A 17,168-nucleotide genomic window follows, 5' to 3' on the forward strand; every position below is an offset into this window, starting at 1 on the left:
AACCTGAGTCATAATAAACTTTCCAGCCATCACCCCTCTCCCCCACCCACCCCTCTCCCCCACCCACCCCTCTCCCCCACCCACCCCTCTCCCCTACCCAAGAGTGTGTCGGGCTTTCAGGCAAGAAAGTTGGCAGAGAGAAGATGGGTCGGTCGTTTCTTCGTCAGACAGTTAATTACTGGTCGGTTGCTTACACATTATAATTTTAACTGTTTTAGCTTCGCTGTTATCTGTTTTACTGTAGTAAAGTACGCAAGTTTGTATCATTAGGAAAAATGCAAATTACCTTGAACATTCGTGATATAAATGAAATATTCATCTTATAAAATCTCAAGATACTCAATATTCTCTATTTTGTGGAGTTTAGGTTTTCCAAAATATAGCATAAAGGATTTTAAGCCATGTGGGCTGGGGCGGTAGTAGACAGGAAATAATTTGTACAGAGCATGATTTTGCCTTTCAAACTCAAAATCTGTTTAGTTTTTAAATTTAACAAAACTATCCAGCTTGTAAGTTACTGTATCAACAATGGCTTGGAATAATTGTTTTAAGATTCTTTCATTATAACCATACTCAAGATGGTAACTTTTGTTTTTACCGTATATAACTATTTTTTGTTCCCCAGGTTCAAGAAGGGATTACAAGGAGAGAGATGTAAATGCATATCAAATTTCTTCAAGAAACCAGTTAACTAGAACAAAACTATGAAGTCTGAGTTGGAGCATGTCAATAAATGGAGACACTTATAATACTCCTAGATAGTATCTGCAGAAAAAGGAAGATTTTACAGCAGAATTTAAGGTATTCTTAATCTTGATGTTTTGAATAAATGCTCTTAAGGAATGCTTTATTTCCTTATTAATCATATTGAATAGAATTTATCTGCAAGCCTACTAGCAGGTGATGTTGGAATGTCAGTGCTACAAGTTTTATCAATTTGGCGTAACTAATTTTCTTAAACGCACATGATCTTTGTTGTTTTATCGAGCGCTTCATTAAGAGCCTCATACCATGCCAAAGTATCACTTGTTACTGCATTTCTGGCTATGAAATTAGGTTTTATTCTCTTTAATAGTATTATTAGCAGATAATCTTGAAGTGGTTACAGTACTAAGATAGTTCATGTCAGAAAGTACATAGTTGGTAACCTGTTTAAAAGTAGTTAGAGGACAATGTTTTTTTTTTTCGTTGCCATACTCATTATTATATGGGATAGTAATTTCTCAAGGGACTTGAGAATTTTGATATAATTTAAAGTGAAACTTGGGGCTAAACAGTGGCAAATCGATATAATCTAAGCTGGTTTTTATAATTATCTTCGTCTTGGGTTAAATTCAATTCGCAAGCTAACCAAGAATTACTAAATATAATGACCTAAAATAAATTTTAGGGATGCCAAGAAAAATGCATATCTTGTAATTTAAAAAAATTTCTATACAATCATTAGTCATACATTGTGATAGGGTCTGATAGAGAAATGTACTAAATACAAAAACTGCTCGTTTTTGTGTGTGTGTATATATATATATATATATATATATATATATATATATATATATATATATATATATATATATATATATATATATATATATATCGGTACTAAGGTCTTAAATATTTGCTGGGTACTAAGGTCTAAAATATTTGCAAGTCAACTATGGTCACTAAGGAGCCTTTGTGTTGCAAGCGTTTAAATATGATAAAAGCGAGCTTGAAACTTTGGATACAAAGCTTTATATTACTTATTAGTTTAGAATAAACAGAGCTTTTGTAATTTAGCAATCTTGGTTTAGAGGTACGGTTAGTCTTCCCTTATATGCTGTATGTGTATTAAGTGCTGATAAATAATTTGCATCTTTGAGATTGTTAGTTACTTTGCGAATAGGTCTTGCCAAACAAGCATGTGTTCCTACACAATACAAAACATTCCTTCCTTATGAATATATTGTTTCGGTTTAGCTGGAAACTAGCTACAGTATTAATTTTCTATGGAAGGTAAATAACCAACCTCTAGTTAGCGGGGTTAGACCAACCACACCACTCACACACTTAACTATTACATCATATTGATCCACTTATGTTTGGCTCGGTAGAGTAGAGTACAGTCTCCTTCCGGTAAAAACCTATTTTTGGGCTCAAGCCATGTCGTCCTGATGGAAGGTTCCTAATATTAGCTTCCAACGGATATATGAACTACAGTGATATTCCCAGAGAATTTACCTTTAGGTCTCCAGAATTCTAACTCCTGGCGCGAATATCCTTAACATTCTCTTAAGGATATCGCATAAATCAGGGGACGTATATCTTGATAAGACACACAGCGATCTTCATCCCGAATAGCATTTTCGCTTCAAGGGGGAAGAGTGGCAATTTTGGAAGGGGAGCTGTTATCAAGGTTACCCTATTTCCCATACTACTATTGAGTATCAAGATGGCGCCATATTCAAGATGGCGGTCATTCTTAATTTTGTAGCGAATTCGCACGTTGGTGTTCCTTGTTGATCTAACCTTTACGATAGATTCTACGAGGATTATTATGCAATCTGCAGCTTCTTTCGCCTCTGGAAATTAGAGTAATTTATTGTGCTTAGGAGCTAGGCCTGTTACCGGAGGCGCCATGGCGCTGTCGTTCGTTAGGCAAGTGTTATCAAGTTAGTAGAACGTCTTGCCTGGTTGAAATAGCATTATAAATCATGAAAGCTATTTAGGCATTATTTTACTTGTAAAGATATTTCTGGTATGCATAATTTTCCTCTTTCTATGTCCATGGTATACGTTAGTTTCGGTGATTTAGGTAACAGATCTCGTCTTGCCTAGGTAACCTAACCTAGGCGATGCAGTATACTTTCAGGCATTTCCCCATTTACCCTTGTGTATTGTTTTATCTTCTAAGGGAGATAGTATATCTCCTAGAATTATATAATTCGATAAGTGTCTCCTTGGAGAGTCATGGGTAATCCCTCTTTCCCTTGAGTGCCGCTGCAGGTGGCAACCCTTTCTGGTCTTGCCATAGAGTAGTTTCTCCGGCTTGACTAGGCTAGAGTTTTTGTGTCTCGCCTTGCTGGCGAGTGTCCGGCTTTGGTTTTCGACAGAATCGCAACAGTATTCAGTCTTTTTCCGGTGGCAGGCCAGCAGGGTGAGTAGTCACTCCCCTGCCGGCTTATAGCTGCCAGCATAAGAGGCTGAGCCTCCCTAAACCGCACCTGGGTTGATGGTATGTTGCCGCCACCTTCTCCCTGTGGTTTAGAAGACTACTGTAGTCCTATGCTGGCAGACCCTGAGATGAAGAATAGATTTTTTTCTACAGCTTAGGATGGTGCCGGCACTGAAACGATGTTTCTCTTTTGTTGAGAGGGGGCGGCAAACCTGCCAGCCCCTTCTAAAACTATTTCGGCAGACCCTAGGTTGAAGAATAGACATTCTTCTGCCACCTAGGATGGCACCGATATTGGAACAGAGTTTCTCCCTTGTGTAGTGGGGGTGGCAACATTGCCGCCACCTTGTACACTTGATATAGGACCCTTTTCCCTGCCCCTCTGTCCTTTTTCTATGGCCGTTGTCCTGCAATCTCACCGCTTGCCGGCGGGTTGCAGGGCCTGCCGGGCTCCTACATAACAGCTGTTTACTGGCTGCCGGCGTCCCTGTCGGCGGCCATGACGGCTGTCGGAGGGAAGACACTTCTGTCACCAAGGTTCTTCAGTCCTCCCTTGGACTGCCGGCCAGGAGGCCTGTTGCCGGGGTACTAACCGCCGGCCGGGCCAGCGCCGACAGGTACTGACTCAGCCGGTGGGATGCCAACTGTACCAGTGCTGCCAGTGCTAGCCTGCCGGCCATATGCCGACTGGACTAGCAAATCGTGTTGCCGGAGTATTAACCCGGCCAGCGCAGACAGGTACAGACTCAGTCAGCGGCATGCCGACTCTACCAGTGCTGCCGGGTACTAGCCTGCCGGCCGGACTATGCCGGCAATGGTACTTGTGGTTGGATGGAAGCCTGAAGGATGCATTCTCCCCTTCCATTTGAACCTTCTATCTGATGAAGGCAGTAAATTATATATTTACATCCTTATTTAGTGTAAACATACACAGTAATAAGGCAGTCCTTCACCCCATGCCTTCTCTCTATCAGCTAGTTTGCCAGTCGGACTGTGCCATCAGGGATTAGCTATACCAGCTATATGTCGGCTGAATTACAGTATGTTTATACAGTAGTCAGTTTAATTGCAATATAGTATATACTGCAGATAGAAAACTATTGTATACATTATACTAGTAGTTATTTCCAACATATCTTGGGTATCCTAGTGTTTGCCGAGACCAATCCTATATTGAACGAATAGAATTACTTCAATACTCTGATTAGAAATCAGGTTACATTTTACCTTACAATATTAAATAATTTAGGAGGGCCAGTGGTAGTACACTTCTATCCTTAAAGGTTAGAACCCTTATCTTTGAGCTTCCCTGATCAGGAAACTCTATGGTTTTAATATTGGAAGGGAAGGTCACAGCAAATGGGCTGGTTAGGTTACACAAATGTGTTTTCTTATTTCTAGTCCAGTCGGCAACATGCCGGCTGGACAGTGCCGCTAGATGCTAGCCATACCGGCAGCACTCTGGCTGAACTACAGTATATGAATATACAGTAGCCAGTATTTTGCAATATAGTATATTCTGCAAACAGAAAACTATAGTATTATTACACAGTAGTTAATTTCTAACATATCTTGGGTACCCTTGTGCAGGCTTTTGCTGAGACCGAACCTATATTGAAAGAATAGAATTCCTTCAATACTCTGATTGGAAATCAGTTATCCTTACCCCCACAGTATTAAATAATTAGAAGGGTCAGTGGCAGTGTAAATTTTTTCTATCCCTAGGGGTTAGAACCCTTTTCGTTCGAGTTGCCTTGAAAAAGGAAACTCTTTATACTTATACTAGGGGGATGTTACAGTAATGGCTTGCAAGGGATACACAAGTACTCTCTCACTATTCCTTTCTAGCTTACTATCCTAAGCTATAATAATTAAAAAATGACTATTACATATTGCTTATCAGGTGAGATAAACAATTGTATACTCATTCTACTTTCCTTTGTTTACAGGAGGAACCCCAGATGAAATGTGTTGCAGTCTTCTGCAATATTAAGAGTAAGTACTTTTACGGTCATAGTGCATTCAGGTCTCATGCCTCCTGCAATATTATTTCCGAATCCCTGCAATATTGGGACCCCCAAGTTTGCAATATCTGTCGGACATTAGTGTCCGAAGGTTTTGATAATCCCAAGTCAATGGAGTCTAGGGATGCAGAACGTAAGAAACCACGTAAATGGGTAAGAGGGGTCCGAAAGATCTCTCCGGGACCATACCTACCTAATGATAGGATGCGTAGCTTACTGTTCCCGAAAGCAAGTAGTGAAATGATGGTACGATTCGCACCTCCCTGCGTCCAGATTGCCATCGGGACGGAGGGCAGGAAGGCACCCCTGGAAGATGACAACTATGTTGTCGGAATTGCTTCGGTCTGTGCCGGCCCTGGAGCCGTTAACCTCGACGTCTTCACCTTCTACCCCTCTATTAGACAAAATGGGCTAGTTACTGGCCCTTCTTACAGGTCTAATGGAAAACTTTCGCAAACAAGGCGAAACAAAGGAAGCGAAATTAAAGAGCTCCATGAAGCTCCCCTCATCGCCTCCCTAGGGTCATACACGCGACCCAGAGATCAAGACCTCCCGACATGCTCCAAAACCAATCCCTGGAGGTACGCGGAGCTTATGCCTATTTTAGACAGCAAACTCTACATCTCAAAGAAGATGGGAGCTGTTCCTTTAGACGAAATCTAGTTTTAGCCAAGCTTTAACGCTTTCCCTGATGGCTTCATTCGACTGAAGCATGAACCAACGTCAAAAAGAAACGGAACCGAAGGAAGTCATGGTTCTCGACCATAAGGCACAGGCTATCTTGTCAAGTAGCCTGAGAAAGGCGGGTTACTCGGTGTCGAAAGTGTTCGCACTGAGTAAGACACACCCTAACTTTCTTGCTCCTGCTTCAATAGCCTTACCCTTTACGTGGAAGGCATCTAAATCTGTTGCCAAGGCAGTGATGGCAGGCAAACCATGTCCTGCACTTAAGGAGTGCAAGTCTGTCACTAGCCTTACTCATGCAGTAGAAGGATTGGAAGGAAGTCCACTTAACCTTTTCAGTAGGGAAACTAGACGCGGACATCGCTGGACGATAGTTTAGCGAGAATCTCCCTAAACTTTGATGTTCTTTTGTGCAAGGAACAAGAGACAAAGGAGATACTTGCGGCCTCCTTATCCCTACAAAACTGCATAGAGATATGTTCAGCCCATCGAAGTACCGCAGACATGCTCATGGTCTTGGCCAAAATGCATATGGCCACCTTAGTAAAAGACCTATATGCCTTTATGAAGGCTAGGAGAGCCTGTAGGGAGTTCATGTTCGCTGCTGCAACAGTGAAACATGAACCCAGGAAGCTGATACCTTCCAACATCTGAGGTAAAGATCTCTTTCCGAACGAGGTAGTCAGAGGTAATCGAGAAAGCCACCATGGAGAATAGGAACCTTCTCCAGAAGTTGGTATCTCTTCAAAGAGGAAGTCTTCCACGTCTGTGGGTCCCCAACCTAAAAGGAAGACGAAAAAGTCTAGAGTTTTTCCTCGCTCTGTTCAACGACATCCCACAGTTTCTATGACCGCGGTGCCCCAGGCAGGCGGTCGAAGAGGTAAACCTTATGATCAGTCGAAGCAAAGAGACGCTTCTGGTAGGAGGGAGGTTCCAATAGGATCGTTGGACCTTCGATCCTTGGGCCCAAGGCCTAATCAAGATTGGACTAGGATGGAAACTAGACATGCCTCCACCATCATTTCCTTAACTCTTCTAACACTCAAACCCCGTATTAGAAGAGTATACCATATAGCTCTAGAGCATACAGATGATAAGGAAAGCAAAGTGAATCGAATTCCAGGGAAGGCTGTTTTGTGTTCTCAAGAAGGACCAAGAAAACTCAGTCATTCTGGACTTGTTGCCACTCAAGTTCAAAAGAAACGGCAAGTTCAAAAGAAACAGCAAGTTCAGGATGTTAATCCTTCTACACATAAGGACCCTATTACAAAGAGGGGCGTTCAGTCTTGATAGACCTGACAGGTACGTATTGGCAGCTTCTAGTCAGTTGCCACCTCTCCTCCTACCTAGGATTCAAGTTACAGAAGATAAAGTATGTCCTAAGAGCCATACCCTTAGGACTAAACAGAGTCCTAAGTATGTTCACAAAATTGGCGGACGCAGTCATGCAATAACCATGCCTAGAAACTGTTCAGGTAACAAAGTACCTGGACGAAAGGCTGGTGCGGGCAGCACCCGAAGCAGCTGGTCTGCAAGCATCCAAACAAGTAACCCAGTTCCTGGAACATCGGGGATGCAAAAGCAGCTTCAAGAAGTCACGATTCTCTCCAGCTCTAAGGTTTCAGTGACTAAAAAACCATTGGAACCTGAAGTCACACTGGCTCTCCTTTCCCTTAGGGATGTAGGAGATTGCTGGGTCGGTCAAGAGACTACGGTAATCCGTCAGGATTTAAAGACGCTAACAGAAAAGAGTACTGAACACTCCAGTTCGCAGCAGTGACAGACCCAGTGCTAAGAGCACAGCTGAAAGATGCATCAAGAGTCTGGAGAAAAAACGCATCAAACGTTCGAAGAGATCTAAAATGACCGATATCGTTCTTGCCTTGATCGCTTCTCAACCCATGGTCGAAGGCCAAAAGCCTATTGAGGACCATGCCCTTGCAACTACCTCGACTATCGAAGATCATCTGCATGGATGCCTTGACGGAAGAATGGGGAGTTCACTCCCATCAGAGGAAAGCCCAAGGGACTTGGTCATCTCTACTCAAGGCCATTCTCATCTACCTTTTGGAAGCCATGGCAGTCCTGTTGATGTTGGGGAAACACTTTCCACGCAGATCAGGCCTCCTCAGGCTGATCTGGGACAGCGAAGTGATAGCGAGACGTCTGAACCGACAAGGCTCGAGATCGTCCCATATAATAATCTAGGTGGTGATAGCCATCCTTTACCTTAAGAGATGGCACTTATCAGCAGTTCACGTAAAAATGATCCGCAATGTGGCAGCGGATGCCCTACTCGGGCAGTGATCCACAGATGCAGACCCATTCTCTTCCAGATGGGAACTAGTCCCCGAACTGCAGATCGACCTCTTCATGACGAGCGTCATCCAGAAACTACCTCGATATGTAACCCCATACGAGGGGACACTAGAGGAGATAACGGACACCATGTCTCTAGTATGGAACGGATGGACCAGGAAATTCCTGTTCCTTCCATCTAATCTCCTGCTGAAGGTCCTCAACACGCTGAGATCCTTCCAAAGAAAGGCAGCTCTAGTGGCTCCCAAATAGTCCAAGAGCAACTGGTTCCCTCTAGTGAGGGAACTGAGGCTGAGGCTGGCCCTTGTACTGAACCCAGCACTATCTCAAAGGGTTCAGAAGCTAATTGTCTTTGATTCATCACTGAGAGCCCAAACCCTTCATTTCACGATTTTCTCGCCCTAGCGGTTAAGAAAAGATTTGGGATCTCAGAAGGCAATATAGACTTCCTAGAAGAATACAAGTCTAAGTCAACTAGAAGACAATGAGTCATCTTGGAAAAAAGTGGGTTGCTTTTGTTAAAGCAAAAGGACCGAAAGAAATTTCAATAAACTTCAATAAACTTCTGTCTGTCCTTCTTTATCCACCTTCATAATCAAGGTCTGGCAGCTAACACGATAACTACGTGTAAGTCAGCCTTGACTAGACCTCTTCTATTTGCCTTTCAAGTGGATCTGACGAATGAAATCTTTAATAAGATCCCGAAGGCATGCGCTAGGCTTAGGACTGCAGCTCCTCCGAAGCCCATCTCATGGTCTTTGGACAAGGTCCTACATTATGCCTCATATGTGAACAATGAAGATTGTCCTCTCAAGGATCTAACCCAGAAGGTTATTTTCCTGTTCGCTATAGCCTCAGTGGCTAGAGTTAGCGAAATAGTAGCCCTATCAAGAAATGAGGGCCAGATTCAGTTCACAGCAGTGGGAGAACTGAATCTCTTAACTGATCCAACCTTTCTCACCAAGAACGAGCTACCCACTAAAAGATGGGGTCCCTGGAGAATCTGCCCAATGAAGGAAGATGTGTGTCTGTCCAGTAGTGTGTCTAAAGGTCTATCTTCATAGAACTTGAGACTTCAGGGGAGGACAGCTCTTCAAAGGAGAAACCTCAGGATCAAACTTATCCCTAAAACAACTGAGGGCAAAGCTCTCCTACTTATTGTGCAGAGCAGATCCTGACAGTACACCCGCAGGTCTTGATCCGAGGAAAATTGCTTCATCACTGAACTTTTTTCAGTATATGGACTTTGAGTGTCTTCGCTCATATACTGGATGGAAATCATCCAGAATGTTCTACAAACACTACGCTAAGCAAGTCCATATGTGGTGGCGGCAGGTAGTGTATTAAAACCTGTCTTCTAGTGCTGCGATGAACAGTTAATTGATTGGGACTATCAATTAGGGTGAAAAGGTGTTGACATTTCTGGTGTAATACCTTTTAAGTGAGTGTCACCATGGTGACATTCTGTTCAAAATTTCAGGTGTGGAATTATACAGATAACACTTGTCGTGTGTACGTAGTACACAGTGTTGATAGTATACAACATTTACAGAATTTATAATGGAAAAGTATTTTAAAATTTTTCAATTTTAGTGGCATAAAACATTTCTTCCCTTTCAGGGAAAGAAAAATATTTTCTGTATATGTTGCACGTATAATTCCTTTAACATGTTACATTCTTTTCACTCTTTATTCCATCGAGTCATTTATTCGATATAAATGTCTATTAGAATGTAATTGCGTCCTTTTTCACCCTGCAATTTGACATTTAAGATGCCAGAGTTCTTTTACTTAAGTAAACCTTATATCATTGTATGCTTACAAACAATGGATATAGTTGACACTGATATGGTTCCGACCATATATACAAACCGTGAGACCGTTTGTATATCTGATGGATACTTATGTTTGTTTATACAATATATGCTAACCTTGAGGCCCATTTTCTACTGTCTAGTATGACTCTTCCCTGTAGGGGGCAGGAAGCACTAACATTGTCTATGATTAGTGGTACTGACGGATAACGGTAACGTAATTTGTTTCAATGGTGCAGATGACCATAGAAAAATTGTCCCAAGGTTAAGGCACTGATGAAAATCCACAGATACAGTACTTTCTAGTAATTCTCTGGTAAACTTCCATCAGGACGACATGGCTTGAGCCCAAAAAACGGATTATGAGCGAAGTGAAAAAACTATCTTTGGGTGAGATAGCCATGTTGTCCTGATGGACCCACCCTCCTTTTCTATAGAAAAGGCCTTTGCAGAATCCCTCCTGAAACTGCTATATCTGTAGCACCATGCTCAATGCTACAAGGAATGACCGCCATCTTGAATATGGTGCCATCTTGATACTCAGTAGTAGTATGGGAAATAGGGTAACATAATGGGCTCCCCTTCCAAAATTGCCACTCTTCCCCCTCGAAGCGAAAACGCTATTCGGGGTGAAGATCGCTATGTGTCGTATCAAGATATACGTTCCCCGATTTATGTGATATCCTTAAGAGAATGTTAAGGATATTCACGCCAGGAGTTAGAATTCTGGAGACCTAAAGGTAAATTCTCTGGGAATATCACTGTAGTTCAGATATACCTTGGAAGCTAGTATTAGGAACCTTCCATCAGGATGACATGGCTATCTCACCCAAAAATAGATTTTTCGCTTAGCTCAAAATCAGTTCTTTTTCTGGTTTCTGATCTTATTTGAGGGCTGCTAATATCAGGGTTTGCCCTGGCATCAAATGTCACAACTACAGGACCTCTATGTGGGCTCTGGCGACAGATCCTCAATCCCTTTGTCCTGGGTGCAGACGGCACTCATGCAGTCATCTCTCCCTGCTGAGTGTCTGAAGTGGCTATTCTCCCAGTGAGGGCGGTACGGTAGGCAACGGAAATTTGAGATTCTTTTCTATCGGGGTCGTTCTTATCCGCTCCCCGCTGACTGTTTGTTAGGTCTCCTTTGCAGGATGAACAAGGAAGAATGATGACTGTTTTAACTCCAGATAACCCTCTGGTGCAGAAGGCCCCTTTGCTCCCCCTAGTGAAACAGTAGGCTAATCGTTTTTGACACCTTGGAGGTGCTGAAACTTGGGATACCGTGGGAGAACACTCCTGCCTCTACAGGAGTTTCCTACACCCCTCCCCCACTACTTCTGGAGTGGTAGTCCCTCCAGGAGGTCTTTTGCCCTTACTGAAGCGTCCTCCAACTTCTTTCCCTCCTAGGAGTTGCTGCCACTCACTCTTCAGGAGTCCCTTCGGATCTCCTGGAATGAGCATTCCGGCTGGGGTTGGTTCAGCGTGCTATGCAAACTCAGCAGTGGCGGCTAGTATATAGGCACTGGAACTGCAGCAACTCTTATTTTTACTTGATATAATCAATAAAATTACATATGATTTTTATCTTTTATTCTCTTTATACTTGTACTATGTAATCCTTAAGCTGAATGTCAGTAGCCATCCTTCAGCCTATGAAAAAATTAGATAAAATTGTATGGAATTGTGCACTTTACAGTGCAGCAAGGTGGTGTTTGGCTGTTGTGGACATGAACTCATGGGAAACTGCGCGCAAGGCTGAGGGGGAGAGGAAGAGCCTTCAAAGCACTGTCGACCTAGACGTGTTTGTAGAAGATTATTTTTTCCACACGTTCCTCGTGCTGGAAAACGGGGTACCATATTGCTTATTTTCCTCGTGCGTTGTGCTGGAAAACGGGGTACCATATTCTTGAATGCTAATGTAAAATTCCATTATCCTACCTCAATTCTTTATTATTTTTTGGTTTTTACAATTTTTAGTGTTCTAGACAATTTCCATGATTACAACAGCAGCAGAAGTTTTTCAACACTGAAAAGAATTCTAGGAAGCACTGAATTTGGGAAGACTAAATTCACTTGCAGTGGTTTCCATGAAGAAAAAGATTAAGATAAAAATGATTGACCTTTTTGTGTGAATAAACAAATTTATCTAATTTCTAAATAAATGGATCAAATTTTAAGTAGCAATCAGCTTACATTAAAAAAAAAAAATATTCTAGGATTCTATATAGTTTCTGAATAAATTTTCATTACCAGTTTGTTTCCCTTTACACTATTGAAGCAAAGGCCACTTTTTATGGAGCAGCACCTCCCCTAATTTTAGCCTCGATCTGCCACTGGTACTCAACGACCTGACCTTGCTCAGCATACTGTGTACTCGGCGACTGTGCTTGCTCATTGCACAGTTGCCTCAGCAGGAGGAATGCAATGTTCGTCCACCCTATGATTAAGGTGAACCTTTTCATCAATGCAAAAGGGCTAACGCTCTTGAGTGGTCTCCTCCTCAAGTACCTCGCAAGCAGTCTGTAGGCTAATGCCTAGCTCCACCTCTCCGGAGTCGAGCTCTGTATTTTTGTTTGATTGCAGTTTCGCTCATTTTCGTGATTATGTACTAGTTACTATAAATTGTCCGCTCCGATTAAATGTTTGGTCTGCTTTTGGTATTTAAGAGAACTTGCCTTGAATAAGTATATTAATCTATGGATTCATGTAACATAAATCAAGTTCAATACCAGAAAATACCCTCATAGAATGACTGTCCTTTTCTTCCTTCATCGTCCCATCTCGAAGCACAGCATCTAGAGGACTGCTTCAGGTAATAACCATTTCCATTGTAGCTTGAAATGTTACATTTTTCAGTGTTCTCTTTGCAAAGGGGATTTGAGCAAAGTCTAGGATAAGTAGGTAGTGTTGCCCACTCCCATATCCTTACCTTGTCAAGTTAGTGTTTAGGTTTCCACACATTCACCACTATTGCCCAGGCCCCGTCAAATTTCTAGCTTTTTAATGTTCTTAAGTCTGTTGTCCAGGGTACCCCACTCGCACGAGCTCGATTATACTCCAGGATAAGTTCCCAGCCAGTTGGGTTTTAGACTTCACCCACCTAAAGGCGCGTCTCCACAGTAAAGTGTGAATGGGTTGTATTTGTGTAGGAACAAATAAATTTGGATGTAAATTGTATTTTTCCTAATCATACAAAACTGAGCTTCAACAAATACTTGGCCCACTATCACCTGTCCAACCAGAAAGTCCTGCCTAACGTAGATTTATATACTAGTTACAGGTAGCTAGGTAGTTGGTCTACCCGCTCCCACTTCCGCTAACTAGTGATGGTTGTTTACCTCGCGTAAAAAGTTTATGGCTAGTTTCCAGCTGTGCCTGAACAATATACCCATATTAGAGAGCTCGGGTTTGTATGGTTGGGAGAAATACCAATATCTTTCAAATTTATAATTTTTCTATTTAGTCCATGAAAAATTGAATAACTATTGAGGAGCTGGAGTCTATCCATAGTCATTTGCCTAGCTAAAAGATTTAGGTTATACAATTTATCAGCATTGATGTACAATAGTTATTTGGTCTATAGTGATGTAAGGTTGGCTGTAGGAAATTCCCTTATGAAGCCTATGAATTGTTTGTACATTTTCTCGCTTTTCACTTTTCCTCGGAAAATTATTTACCCGTTAAGTATTCATTAAGGCTGGATCTCTACCTGTAAATATTAAAAGTAAATTTTTTTAAGTTTCCTCTCCAGGACCTCATTCGGGTATTTTTTTAATGTCATATTGATTAGTTTATAAGTTTAATAACTGTAGATTTTAATGGTATGTGAAGTTTCTGAAAGTACTGGACAAATGGAAGGTTCTAGTTTTGAATGTATACATGGAGTTTCCTATGGCTTTTATACTTTTTATTTCATGATTTCATGAAACTTTTAGGAATCATATCTTACAATTTAGATTTATCAAATTAAAGGAGCAACAGCAGCTTTACATTATACAATAGACCCTAAATCTTTGGGAGGGAGATAAAGGCTTGAATAACAGAGGAATCCTACGGAGAATTAATGTAATTTCAGATTGCAGCTACTCTAATTGAAACCTGAATAGTCACTTTGTCTAGATTTTGCACTACCAGTATCTTAGCACAAAGTGCGTTGTGACTGATAATTAACAAGGGTAGAATGGGAGCTTTCCAAACCAATTACTGCCTTAATGGTAAATTCTATCGTTGGGACTGTAGCATTTTTTCTTGAGTAGCATGCTGTTTGGGTGTGGAGATCGTACCAGTAACTTCTTTAGAGGATGAGCTGTTACTATGCACAAGAATTTAAGATAGTGTGCAGAAAGTTATCAATGATAAATTTGATAGTTTAAAAGCTATCAATAATGAATGAAGGTTTAAAAGTTATCAATAATAAATTTAAGATTAAGTTATCAATAATAAATTTAAGATTAAGTTATCAATAATAAATTTAAGATTGTCATCAATAATAAATTTAGATTGTCATCAATAATAAAATAATGAATATACAATAGTTTACTAAAGTAATTTAAAAAAGATTCTTTAATGTATACTTAGCAATGTACAAATCTCATTTTAGGATAGCAGCCATACTAGTGCTACTGGTTGTCTTTTAAGAGTAAATCCAGTCTCTTAAGATATTTGGGTATATTTGTAAGTTTTGTATTATAATTGTTATACTTTAGTAAAGTTTTACTGTTTTTGACACATTGTATTTGTGACTCGGTAATATCTCAAGTATGCATTTGTATCTGGCTGTACTGCACCGACTAAAACTTTTACTGTAAAAACTTCATTTAAGAATAAGGGAGGTTCGTTAACAAGAATGCATATTTAGTCTTTGATAAATGTGAGATCTCCATTAGTATTCCTATGAAATTGCCAGCTTCTTTTCCATTTATGAAAATATATCATTCTATTTACGTGCATTTACAGTGTTTTTTTTTTCTTACAATATTAAAATGAAACTAGACAAAATATATAAACTAGACCAAAATATTTAAATTTTTATTTTTTACAATCCAGATGTTTCTTCGAAAACTTGAATTGAAAACCTTTTCCTACCTCTATTTCCTTTACATTTTTTTCCCACAATTGGCTAGTGGTAATAGAATTTTAATAGCTTCTACTTAAGCATAACTCAGGGAATATCGTAGGCATAATCCATTGGTGATAAATATTTAGAAATAGAAATTTTTCTTGAAATCCAGATCATTCTCCACTGTTCGTTCTATTGCAACAATTTATTGCATTTCTTCAACATTACGTATGTCTCGTTCTAGTGTTTTCTCATATTGTGACTGAGTGCGCAATATTAATGCAATTAAGTTTTGTTTACCTTTTGGCCTGCTTTCACGTCTATTCACTAATTTGTTGTTTTTCTTCGTTAATTACATTTTCTATTTTCAGTAGTTGCCTCCTGTGAATTCCTCCCACTTCTCTCTTCCACAATAAAGCTTGCACAATCTTCATTAAACTTTCCTCAGACTTACTCCACGGTTCACACAAATTTGCCAAATCTTCGTATTTTCCCTTTGTTGAAATAAATTACTTCGCTTTTCACTTTCCACCAACATTTTCCTGTCTCATGCCCCGAAAATCTCCCTCACCCTCCCTGCCTTTTTCACCTGGTTTCTATAATACCTGATCCACTCCTACGCTATATTTTCTATTGCGTATTTATTCCTGCTTGTTACCTTTGTTATTATTGTAAGAGTTTTACATAACATTGGGTTTTGTGCCCTTGTACCTGCCTCCTACTCGAGCATAATTCTCTCTCTCTCTCTCTCTCTCTCTCTCTCTCTCTCTCTCTCTCTCTCTCTCTCTCTCTCTCTCTCTCTCTCGTGGATCAGAAGGAAAATCTAAGTATTATCAGCAGCGATTTAAAGTTCACCAAAAAGAGCATAGAAACTGAAAAAGCACAAAAACTAGCAGGGTACGTAAAGACCATTCAATTACAGAAACAAACTTTCCTACAGCTGTGCACATCACTAGTAAGGCCCCGTATAGATTACGGAGTCTAATTCAGGGCTCCAAGTATTCTGAAGGATTTAGACTGGAAGCAGTACAAGCTATGGCCACCAAACTATTTCCAACACTAAGACAATTTAGATATAGATGGAGGATGGAACGTATGAACTTATTTGATCTACAAACTTGACGACTAAGGGGGGAGATAATAGAAGCATTCAAAATTCTTGAAGGAATAACAGATTTAGATTACGACAATCTATTCACACTTAGCACAAATCAGTACAGAGGTAACAAATACAAACTGGAATTGAAAAGATACACAACTAAATGTGGCAATTTCATTACATACAAAATAGCAAATACACGAAATAGACTACAGCGGACGTAGTAAACCGCAACACGACACACGAGAACAAGTTTAAGTTAAGACAAGACTCTCCTAAATGCTTAAATTACTACTAGTGCCATAGCTTGTGTACCGTGATCTTCCACTGTCTTCGGGTCGAGTTCTCCTGTTTGAGGGTACACTCGGGCACACTATTCCATCTTATTTCTCTTCCTCTTGGTTTAAGTTTTTTAGTTTATGTACAAATATTTATTTCAAGGTTACTGTTCTTAAAATATTCACTTGTTTCCTTTCCTCACCGGGCTATTTTCCCTGTTGGGGCCCCCGGGCTTAGAGCATCCTGATTTTCCAACTAGGGTGATAGCTTAATAATAATAATAATAATAATAATAATAATAATAATAATAATAATAATAATAATAATAATAATAATAAATACTTTAATTCTTATATTTCAGATCCCTTGCTGTACCATTATCTCAAGATACAGGAGAAGAAAATACTGGAAATCATCTCGTACCAAAATCACAATCACAAGTTTTTAGCATCAGCCCTTTTTTTCCAGATAAATGGAGAGCTAGGAGTAGAAGCTTATTTTTCTTGATTTTCAGAGTACAGGCAGGTTAATAGCTGCGGGTAGTGTTTGCACCAGTTTCAACTGAATGTGTGATAGTCAAAAGTTTTAATTAAATTTGCATTTATCTGCAGCAGACGAACAAATACCATTTATATTGTATAAATGATATACTATACAAAATATAAGATAATATAAATGAGTGAATATCTATTGATATCAGCATCATCATGCTAGTCTACTGCAGGACAATGGCATT

The 17,168-nt window shown here is 40.2% G+C and overlaps 1 long non-coding RNA gene across 1 annotated transcript in view; it reads left to right on the forward strand.

The window, feature by feature from the left end:
• Nucleotides 1-16,916, forward strand: part of LOC137648466 (uncharacterized) — a 25,268-nt gene extending 8,352 nt beyond the window's left edge. The window contains exons 2-3 of the long non-coding RNA XR_011045629.1: nt 626-801; nt 16,794-16,916. This is a non-coding gene — a long non-coding RNA (uncharacterized lncRNA). The remainder of the gene's footprint in view (nt 1-625; nt 802-16,793) is intronic.
• Nucleotides 16,917-17,168: the final 252 nt, after the last annotated feature.

Source organism: Palaemon carinicauda, chromosome 10 (genome assembly GCF_036898095.1).
Source record: "Palaemon carinicauda isolate YSFRI2023 chromosome 10, ASM3689809v2, whole genome shotgun sequence".
Classification (NCBI taxonomy): Eukaryota; Metazoa; Arthropoda; class Malacostraca; order Decapoda; family Palaemonidae; genus Palaemon; species Palaemon carinicauda.